General features: G+C 44.2%; 1 protein-coding gene across 1 annotated transcript in view; it reads left to right on the forward strand.

The window, feature by feature from the left end:
• Positions 1-1,617: 1,617 nt before the first annotated feature.
• The window catches only part of TRIM2 (tripartite motif containing 2), a 142,784-nt gene continuing 133,040 nt past the window's right edge, over positions 1,618-11,361 (forward strand). The window contains exon 1 of the mRNA XM_012645265.1: positions 1,618-1,771. The gene's annotated coding sequence lies outside the window, so the exon portion shown is untranslated. The remainder of the gene's footprint in view (positions 1,772-11,361) is intronic.

Raw genomic sequence — 11,361 nt, forward strand, 5'->3', positions numbered from 1 at the left:
AATAGCTCAGATATGGAATATACAGTTTATCATAAGGAGAGACCAGCATGGTGCATGTGTGTTTTTATATGCAATCTTGTTATGCTTTGCATGCAAACTCATTAACTTGTTTTATTTTACCTTTTAGTACCTATTTGGGGTTTAATGAGCATAAAATGTCTGTACCCAAAAGTAACAAGATGGCATATGAACATTTAAATTTTTAATGCAATGTATAGTCTCATCCATGCTTCCCCCTTTTTCTACCCAAACCTTTGCCTGAAATAATGAATGAAATTTTGTAACCATCATAGCCTGATGTCGCAAGGTTGTATCTGGAACAGTGTTTGAATACCTGTATAATAGATGATCTATAGTTTGATCAGTTTGATATCATTCCCACCAAGTCTCCCCTCTCACACATTTTTATGGGCTTCTCCTCCCTCCTGCCTGGAGCCAGCTAGTGCTCAGTTGGTGCAAAATACTTAAAAATAGCGGAATAGAGAAAAGAAAATGTGCTGAAGAGAATGATGGAATCCGGTCTAAAGCCAAGTACAAACTCGCTCGGCGGGGAAGGGTGAGCGGTGCAGACCCTGTGTATGCGATGTCCACTGACCTCACCCTCGCTCGCACGGCTCCGCCTCCATTCCCCCAAATCCCTGCCTTCTTATTCCTGCCCAACCACCCTCGCGAATCTCTTTGCATCTGTGATTTAAAACAGGCCTTCACTGACATCCTTCTTGGAACGCCTAGTGCTAAGTCGCAGTTGTCAAGGTAACAGCGTGTCTGGAGGGAGAACCGGCTCTGTGGAGTTTCCCGGGAAACCGCTCCCCGCAGAGGCAGGTGCGGCTGGCCGGCGGCGCCGGGAGGACCCGCGGGGCGCGGCGGGGCGCGGGCCCTGGAGAGCCTCTGGGCGTGGCCGCCCGGCTTCCCTGCGCTCTGGAGATACATGTATATATCTGTTATAAAATACTACTTTCGTTGGAATATTTTGCACTGATATTCCACTTGCAAACCAGAACTGCTAATACCTTCCGGCTGGGTAAGATTCGGTCGCTCTCAGGGAGCTGCCTGCGCTTTGGAAATGATCCAGATCGGCGAGGAACTGCAAAGGAGCCCCCTCAGACAGTAAGGTTCTGTTGGCCAGAGACCTGGGGACAGACGCGAGCGTCGGTGTGCGCGGCTAGAACGCGAGGGAACCCGTAGATGAGCTTCTTGCGCTTGGCACGGTGCTCGGACTATCCCACCGATGCCCAGAAATCAAGTAGGAATGGTGTTGAGGGTCGCTTCGTAAGTTCCTCTTACATTTGAGATGCGGGTTAGGGTAACTGGAAAGGCACCTGCCTCTTGTCCCCGTCCCTCCGCCCCGAAATACTGCTGAGAAAAGATTTATGCTCAGAGCGAACAGGAGAGAACAGAGGTTTCTGGAGAATTCCTAGGTGGAGGCTGGTATTTGAACCTTATCCTGGTCGGTCCCTGCACAGTCATTCCAGCTGCCGCATCGCCGGGGCCGAGGCCGGGTGACGGCGCTCGAGCGTGCAGAACGGTCCCCAGCCTGTCATCTTTGTGTCGCTGTGGGGGAGGGGCGGCTGTCTGACACAGTTATTAAACCTGGCAGCTGCGTTGGCGGCACTGAGGAGCATTTTGAATGAGCTCTCAGAAAATGAGGGGCTTTCAGCTGGCCGCCTGCTCGTCACCTCTCGCTGCCTGAAAGGCGGCTCTCAGAGCGCTTTCTCGTCCTCTAATTAAGGTGGCGGGAAGCGTGCGTGCGCTTCGGCAAACAACTGGAAACGTGAGTATCTGTGGCCTCCGCGTTGTTTGTAGGCGGCTCGGCTCTCAGAGCGTCTACCCCAGGTCTGGACGCAGAGGCAGCGACAAGAGGGGCGCGCGACGCACGTGGCCACGCCTCGTCTGGAGGCGGCGCGCGCCGGCGCGGCGAGGGGGCGGCGGCCCGGGAGGCTGGAGGCTGGAGGCTGGGGCTCTGGCGCCCGGTTTCTAGTACTGTGCTTTGGGGACCGGCACACAAAGAAAAGAACCTTGGGCCTAGACAGCCCGTGTAGACAGCCCTGTCCGACCACTAATCCCTCGGGTCCTTTTTGAGAAAGGAGAGAAGCAGCATTTTACGGTTAGCTCTAAACAATGAGATGAGGCCAATGTTTTCCCGCCGGTGGGGACTTTTGTGCTGCGCAGGGACTGTCGCGGCCGGTTTTGCAGGGGCGCGGGCGTGGCCGTGTCGCCGGGAGCAGCGCGCGCCGCAGGGTCGGGCCTCCGAGGACGGCCCGTCTGGGTTCCTTTGGGATCCCAGCGCCTTTGGGATTTCTGTGCCCCGCGGGTCTCAGGCTTGCGCAGTGCCCCGAGCTCACCCCTTCCCTTCTCCTCGCACATAGTGTTCGTTCTAACCAGGCAGACATTTTTTGGAGACCAGACAGGAAATGAAAAGACCCCAATTCCCTCCTTTCTCCCCAAAGTATTAATTTGAAGGGATGTGGTTTTTTTCTTTACTGTGGATTGCTGGAAGGAATCTTGAAGTTCAACTTAGTTTTTATATGTAATTCTGAACAAGATTTCCAACCTTACAGAGCTGGCCTCATGCAAGGGTCTGTGTGGTTTGCACATGTCTTAAAGACCCCCGGCTTTTCCCTATGGATTCCAGGGAGCATTTAACAGAGTCAAGTGATTCCAGAATGTCATGTTCTATGTTTCCATGTCCATCTGGCTAAGGCCCAAATACGCGATACAGAGAGGCAGGCTCTGCTCTTGTCTGATCTAAAGTCTAACTCCTGCAGTCTCTGAGGCTCGGTTTCTTGATGTGGTGTGTGGTTTCCAGCGTCGGAGCTGATGGTCATGGAAGACCACACCTTCCCTATGGAGCTGGGACTCCTCCAGCGGTGGGAGTGTGAGCAATGAACTGTGAACAAGCTGCTTAAATTGTTCAGGTCTGTTTCCTCATCCATTAAACAAGCATAACAAAGTATTAGGTCATTAAATATGAAATGTCTGGTTTCAAATCAAAAGTGTAGTTTATTATATCTCAAACAAGAAGCAGTACAAAATAATCAAAGTATACACCTAAACCATCCACACAGTTTTACCATCTTAACGGTAACATATTCCAGCAGCTAAGAAGCCTAGAGAGCTAGTGGTGATGAAATCAGGAAAGATGTTTTCCACAGCTTGTTGGGAATTGCATATTTCTCCAAGAAGTGGTCCAAAGCCTGGAAGAAGTGGTAGTCAGTTGGTTGCAAGGTCTGGTGAATACGGTGGATGACAGGGAGTTTCCAAGTCCAACCTCTGTAGTTTGAGCAGCGTTGTTTGTGCGACATGTGGTGGAGCCTTGTCTTGCAAGAGGATTGGCCTGTCTCTGGTGACCAATCTCAGCTGCTTAATCACAAGCATCCTCATCATTTCGTCCCATTGGTTGCAGTAGACATCTGCTGTAATTGACTGACTAGGTTTCATGAAGCTGTAGTGGATAATACCAGCTCTGGACCACCAAACAGACACCATTAGTTTTTTTAAATGAATATTCAGTTTTAGACTATGTTTTGGCACTTCAACTTTATCCAACCATTGTGCCGAATGCTTGTGATTTTCAAAATAAATCTATTTTTCATCACACTTAATAACACGATGTAGAAATCGTTCTCCTTTATGTCATGACAGCAAAGAAAGGCAAGCTTCTCTTGTAACGCTCATTTAATTCACGTGGAACCCATCTATCCAGCTTCTTTACCTTGCCCATTTGTTTCAAACAGTCCAATATTGTTGGAATAATAACGTCAAACCTTGCTGGTAAATCATGTGTAGGTTGAGACTGATTTGCTTCCACTACAGCTTTCAGCTCATCATTATCCACGTTGGTCTCAGGTCACCCATGTGGCTCATTTTCAAGATTACAGTCACCATAATGGAACTTCTCAAACCATCAATGTACTGTGCATTCATTAGCCACATCCTTCCAAAACACTTTGTTGATATTTTGAGCTGTCTGCGCATCATTGGTTCCACAACAGAATTCATATTTGAAAATAACACAAATTTTTTACTTATCCATGGTTTCACAAAAATTGCTCTAAAAAAAACTTTGGAAGATAATCACAAGCCAAACCATGCGTTTGAAAGAATGAGGGTGTACCTTCACAATAAAAATAAAATAAGAAATGTCAAAATGAAATGTCAGAGATAGCAACTGTCAAACTTAGTACTTAAGGCCGGGCGCGGTGGCTCACGCCTGTAATCCTAGCACTCTGGGAGGCCGAGGCAGGAGGATTGCTTGAGCTCAGGAGTTCGAGATCAGCCTGAGCAAGAGTGAGACCCCGTCTCTACTAAAAATAGAAAGAAATTAATTGGACAGCTAAAAATATATAGAAAAAAAAACTTAGTACTTAAGGGAATTGGACAGACATACTTAATAACCTTAATACTATCTATCCTTCAAAATAATATGCATCTATCAGCCTAAGAGATAGGCTAAGATTTGTGCTAGTTCCGATTTCATCTCACATTAACTAAGCAGCTTTTCTCTTAACATGACATTTGAGGATTGGCTTAATGAGAGCAAGAGGATAGAAAGGAAAAGTGTACGAAGTGGAAGAATTAAAATGTAACAACCCTCAGAAAAGTATTATAGTAATGTAGCTTAGAAGTTGTCTAAAAACAGATTGATCAATTGATTGTAAATTACTTAATTTATTGGTAAAAAGCTAAAACTATTATGGACAGACACATGGCCCCTTTATTTTATAAATCAAGTTATGACTCTGAGGAAAGGTTGATGTTCCTCAACCTTGAAAATAAGGCTTGACATTTGGTGCTTTAATTTGTCCCAAATCTTGGTTTTCCATCCTGGAGTGCTGCGGGGAACGTGGCCAGTGTTCCCCACAAAAAACCGGGTCCCTTTGGTAGAATTGCAAGGGATAAGAAAATAATAGAGAGAAATGGAAAATGGAAGAAATAAAAGAATACACTGAGACAAAGATATAGTTTTATAAGTTTATAAAGATTATAGGCAAAGCGGGAGCTCAGGGGGCTCGGACCTCTCCGTTGGTCTCAAAAAGCCCCAAATGAGGTCTTACATGGTAACTTATAGAAAATAGTGAACAATTGTCAGGGGTAACAAATTTACATAACAGCAGGTAGTTCCTCTCAGGTTAACAGATTTTCAAAAGGCTTTTACAGAAGGGTTCTACAGATTCTTTAACTAATTCTATTTACGTGAGCAAACGGTTACAAAGTCTTTCAAAGGTTAATTTCTAAATTCTAAGGTAAGTTTATCATTTAAACAGAGGGGTTAAACAGAGATATGCAAGCTCCATGTTTATTAGGTTATTGTGAATGGAGACAGGTAGTCTAGAGTAGTTTAAACAAAGGCTCTGCTTTTGGCCCTTTGTGAAGCTGGCCTTTCCGGGAAGCTGTTTGTTCCGGAGGGCACTCCATCATCAGCTCTCAGCCTATAGTTTTTAACAGATTCGCTTGTGCTTTACAAAGCAAATCCAATTCTTTAGGTCTGAGAAACGCGGCGCCTCGTGGGATACAGCCGCTACTGCCTTTCAGAAACGCCCTTCCAGTGTAACAGCATTCGAAAGGCAAACCAGCACATTCACCTATTCCTTCAGGGCAAAGCTCTGTAAAAACTCCTAAGACAGATCCTGTCCCAAAACACGTTTAACACTAATTCATGGAGCAACAGAGTGCGATTTCGCAGATTTTTGCAAATGAGTTTCTTGTTAATAAAAACCAGATTATGATTAACCAAACATGGTGTGAAAAGAAATTAATGTGATTCTGAGATACTAAGTATGACATTGTAGAACCAGAAGAAATACTTCTACTGAATTCTACTCTAGTAAAATAATAGTTAGGATATTGTTCCAAATTTTGTCCACTGTACTTTAAAGAAAATATGGAGAAATTGGAGGGGGATGTTCAGAATGGGGAAACCAAAATAACAAAGTAGAAAGAGAGGAAACTAGAAGAACTGAGGCTGTTTTGGGGAGAGAAGGTGGAAGGACAACTTAGTTACTGTCAAATGCGTGCAGTGCTAAGAAGGATGGATGAACAGAAAACCAGATTTTGATTGGATACAATGAAGAACTTTTAACATGGTAAAAGAGTAAAATGAGCCACCAAGAAGCTTGAAGAATAGAGTAATTTGTCATCTGCCTTTCATGGCCTTGGCACAGCTATTCTTAGCCCTGGCTGTACGCTGGAATCACCTGGGGACTTAAAACTCACCTGACCCTGGGTTCGTCCCCAGACCCAAATTCTGACTTAACTGGTCTCAGCCCAAGTATGGATATTTTCCCAGAACTCCCTAGGCAAAACCCTAGGTAGAAAAACATGGGTCTGTGCCTAAGATGGCAAAGCCCACCACAAATGCCTGAGGAGGGCTGGGACTTGCAGGGGGTGGGGGTGGTCTCTAGGAGGGGGCTGTGGTTACCCTCAGTGTCAGCCAGCTTTGCCAGATCTTCCAATTTATCAAGGGAATCTGGAAATCTAGTTGTTTATTTATGCATATGAAATCTCCAAATCGTTAAAGGTTGGCAGCTAATAAAGAGTAAAACATTTAAAAGTGTATTGTGTTTGCCAAACAAAACAACCCCGCTGAAGTTGGCCCACAGGCCAGACTGGGCAACCCCAGCAGACTTTTGCCTTTTGTGGAAGGAGGGGTGTGAGTGGGGGCTCTCTGAGGGCCTCTTCTAGCTTCAGTTCTAGAATTTTATGCTTTTTTTTTTTTTAACTTGAAGAAACATTTCTTGGCCTCATTCTTTCTAAAGGCCTCTGTCTTCCTGGCAGAGCGAATGGCTTATTTGGATGAAGCAATATTCTCTAGTTCCCTAACCTTCCCCTGGCTATAAATCAAGGAGACTGGCCCCTGGAGATGCAGAGGGAGTGAGAGTTAACCACACCTGCCACACACAGCAATCCCCCCCAGCAACACCCCCCCATCGCCCCCACATCTACCGCCCAGAGCACCCCTGCTCCCTCTGCTAGTGGCGGAGATAGGCTGGAGGCAGATTGGGAGGCCTGGGAACTGTCCTGACACTGCCTATAGGTGCCCCGTCTCCCAGTTCAGGGCTTGGGGGGGAGCATGGATTGTCCATGCATATAAGCTGCACCGATGTTGAAGCGTGATCCTTACAAATGAGATTCCAAAATTCCCAGTTCACACATCTCTTGAATTTGTTTCCCTTTCGCTTTCTCTAAGCCACACAAGCAATGGAAAATATTAATAGTATGTCTCCCTTAGTAAAGAGGAAGCATTCAACACCACTCTTCACGTACAAAACATCTTTGCTAGTGGTAGGAAAAGTCCAGGAGAACTCGCAATGTGGCTTGGCTGGGTTCTCCCTGCCTCTCCCCTCTGGGTTAGGGCTGTTGTGTTTTGTTTGGATATCGAGGGCAGGTGGTGCAGGAACAGGAAGGCAGGACATCTGCCTCTCTCTGCCCACCACACCCTGCCCCCTGCTGTAGTTAGTGCTAAGACCAGGGTGGCACCTCCCTCCCTCCCCAGTGAGGAGGCACTGAGAGCCTTCCAGAGTGGCACAGAGACCTGTGTGTGCATGGTGGCAGAGCTTTGGCCCAGAGGTGGTGAGCACTTACCCCAGCACTGATGGGCAGAAGCCAGCTTTGTTCAAAACAGCATTGTTAGCAAGGTCGCACTGTCCATAAATGAAATCAGCATGCTCTAGCAGGGCCCATGTTCACTTCCCACAGGCAGGCAAAACCAGAGTGGCGATGAGCAGGTGCCAGGTTCCCCTCCGTAGGCCACAGAAAACCTCCCAAAGCCATCGCCATGTGCTTCCAGTGCTTTTGTCAGCCCCGCAGTTCTCCAAAGTCAAAAGGCAAGGCTCATGATCCAGAGATTTCCTTATCAATGAGAAGGAAAGGACAGTTTTGAAGTTAGAATGAGTAGACCACCCAGAGAGAAGGAAAGGAAATAAGATCCAGGTGCTTGGTCGCATTGTGGTTGCCAAACACAGAAATATGTTTCTTAGAGGAGCAAAAGTCTCAGGAGCCCTAATATTGAGCGGCAAAGGCCTTAGGCTGGGGCCAGGATGCTCTACTCTGCCATAATCTTTGTCTCTCTTAGTGACCGCATGAAAAAAGTGATTGATCTGTCCCTAGAATCATAGATTACCACATTCCACACTGTCAGCCTCTGTCCCCAGCTGGGACCAGCTCCCGAGGACCAGGGGTCGTATGGTAGAGTGCTAGGAGGCCCATTCGACAGCCTGACAGTGCCTTGCTTCAAACCAGCAAGCAGCCTTGGGGCTGTGGCCCAGGAATGGGCTGCCCACTGCGTTCCTCCCGCTACACGCTCCTTCCAGTCATGGGACCGACCTGCAGAGGGGTACTCAGGATCGGCCTTTCTCCATGTTGATCTGTCTTCCTGCCAAAGCCCAGGCTGGTTGTTAAAAACAGCACCTGGAACATCAAGCTCTGCCCGTTTCTTCATTGATGATGACAAGTTCCCTGTGGAGAATCCCAGCCGATGGGCTTGTCTACCAGGGTTTACAAAACCAGCTTACAGTTTTCCTTGAGGTCCAGTTGTCTTTCTATTCTATTCTTCTTTTTTCACAAATTCACTACTTAACTGAAGATCTACTTGTGTGTGTCCAGGGACAGAAGGAAAAGGTACAACTCCAATCCATTCTTTTGAACTTCTTTACAGTGGTGGTAGAAAAATCAATTCAGGGCAAATTTGACACTATTGGCTAAAATGCAACGATTCAATTCATCTCTGTCTTGAATGATCAAAGATTCTTGTTATATTAAATTAGTAAGGATATTAGTAAAGCTCAATTATGTAATACTGCGAACTATAACTGGTTTTTTAAAAATAGTTATTCCATTGGAAATTTTATTTTACTTTAAAGTAGATTATTCTCTTCATGATATATTGGCAAACCAAAAAGTCATTTATCCTCGTGATGCATAGTTATATGTAATGGGCAACAAAAATGCAATATTAGTAAAGCTCAATTATGTAATACTGTGAACTATAACTGGTTTTTTAAAAATAGTTATTCCATTGGAAATTTTATTTTACTTTAAAGTAGATTATTCTCCTCATGATATATTGGCAAACCAAAAAGTCATTTATCCTCGTGATGCATAGTTATATGTAATGGGCAACAAAAATGCAATAAACTTTAAATCTTTTACATAATTACTCTGTTTTTCCTTATGAGCATTGGAAATTTTATTTTACTTTAAAGTAGATTATTCTCTTCATGATATATTGGCAAACCAAAAAGTCATTTATCCTTGTGATGCATAGTTATATGTAATGGGCAACAAAAATGCAATAAACTTTAAATCTTTTACATAATTACTCTGTTTTTCCTTATGAGCATAAAAAAAAAAAAATGAAGCATATGATAGCTAGACCAGCTAATCAAATGCTGGCCAAGTGACACAGATAGCCCTTTCCACGCCAAGTCTAGAGAGGGGGAGATTGGTTTTCTCAGACCCAATTAGTTATGGAGTTGTGGCTCTAGGGCTTTGAGGCATGGTATAGAACTGGAAAGGTAAGTAGAGAAGGTGGAGGTATTCTTCACTAAAGACAAACAGCTTGAACAGTGGCTCAAAAGTCTATTAATAAATGAGCATGGATTTGGCAACTTGCTTTTGATAGTTAATGGGGAGAAAGAAAACAGGCCTTCTTTCTAGAGATAGATGATTGAGGTTTGTGTCCCACAGGTGTGTAACCTTGAGCGATTTGCTTAAGACACAGAGTCTTTGTTTCCTCATCTGTAAATGGGAACAGCTACTGCAGGTTGTTTTAAGAATTAAAGAGAATTGATATAAAGGGTCCAGCATGGTCCACTGCAATGTCTAATCTGTGATGAGTATTGTTTTCAGGACAAAGACTTAAAATGGAACTCTCTCTTACTTCAGTATCAGAGTAAGGACTTTGAACTTGTTCCCAAGACAATATGGAGCCACTGTAGAATCGTAGAATCTTTACAAAGTAAACGTTTTCTTGCATCGCTTAGACAAGAAGCTCACTGAAATTTTACAAAGTCTTATAAGACCATTTGAATCTCTGCTTGAATTTTTTTTCTTCTTTCTTGTGTTTGTAATTCAAACTTTAATACTTGAAAAGGTTCATCAGAATTTAAATACACTCCTCTAAATCTGTGAGAAGACTATCTCCCAAAATGGTTTGTCAATAAATTGTGTGATCTATAGTCAGCATTGATCTCCAACCTTTCTGGAGAATCAATAGTAGCTCTGAGTTTAATAATGTAATAAGCTATGCCTGCTAGTTAATGCTATGCAAGATGAACATTGAGAAGATTCAGTACTTGAAAATTTGTATAAAATACATAGGATTGGGCTGGGCATGGTGGCTCATGCCTATAATCCCAGCACTTTGGGATGCTGAGGTGGGAGGATTGCATGAGCCCAGGAGTTCAAGGTTACAGTGAGCTAAGATCATGCTACTACATTCCAGCCTGGGTGACAGAGCAAGATCTTGTCTCTTAACAAAACAAAAACAAAACATAGGATTATCTACTTACATTGGTATATTATTCTTCTTGAACATTTCCTCACAACCTATTATTTTATCTATTTTAAGTAAAAGTTACAACTTCGTTGTGCTTTTGGTTTGGTGATGAGTAACGTTTCTGTTGTTAAATTTCTATTTTACAACTTTCCAGAACTGTTGAGTGCAATTTTTAGAATATGAGTCAGTTACTATCTTCATGTACTGTTTTGAAACATATATTTATGACCCTTTTAAGTGAAATATTTCTCTGAAATGTTCCCCCCTTTCCACCTCTTCCCTTAATTCCTTTGAGTTAGTCTTTGTTAAACCTTATAATTGAGTGGAATACGCTGTGTTATCTGACACTCCTCCCTCATCAAGGTTCTAGGAATAAGCATTTCTGAGATAATCTAGCAAAAATCACTCATCTCATTAGCTTCCCCAAAGGCAAACAAATCAGTCTTGTGAGATACTCTAAGGATGTTTGGAAGATGACTGTTTGTTTTCCAGGCTTCATTTTTTAAAAGGGGAGGGAAAGTTTGGGGGCTAGCTCTCTGCCTCACAAACAATTAGGACTTCAGTTTCTGTTCTTTCATTCACATTTTTATGCTTCCCCAAGAGGGAGAGGGAGACCAGGCATAATCCTCTTGCCAGTGTGGTTAACTCTTCATTGACTGGATTCTTCAGATGTCCATTTACTGCCCAGTCTCTAGTATTCTGAGGAACAAAGATTTTGTTGTACTTTGAACTAAAATAGCTCCTTTGTTCTAAAAACTAAATACAAGGCCGGGCGCGGTGGCTCACGCCTATAATCCTAGCACTCTGGAAGGCCGAGGCAGGCGGATTGTTTGAGCTCAGGAGTTCGAGACCAGCCTGAGCAAGAG

Source organism: Propithecus coquereli, unplaced genomic scaffold, assembly GCF_000956105.1.
Source record: "Propithecus coquereli isolate 6110/MARCELLA unplaced genomic scaffold, Pcoq_1.0 Scaffold228, whole genome shotgun sequence".
Classification (NCBI taxonomy): domain Eukaryota; kingdom Metazoa; phylum Chordata; class Mammalia; order Primates; family Indriidae; genus Propithecus; species Propithecus coquereli.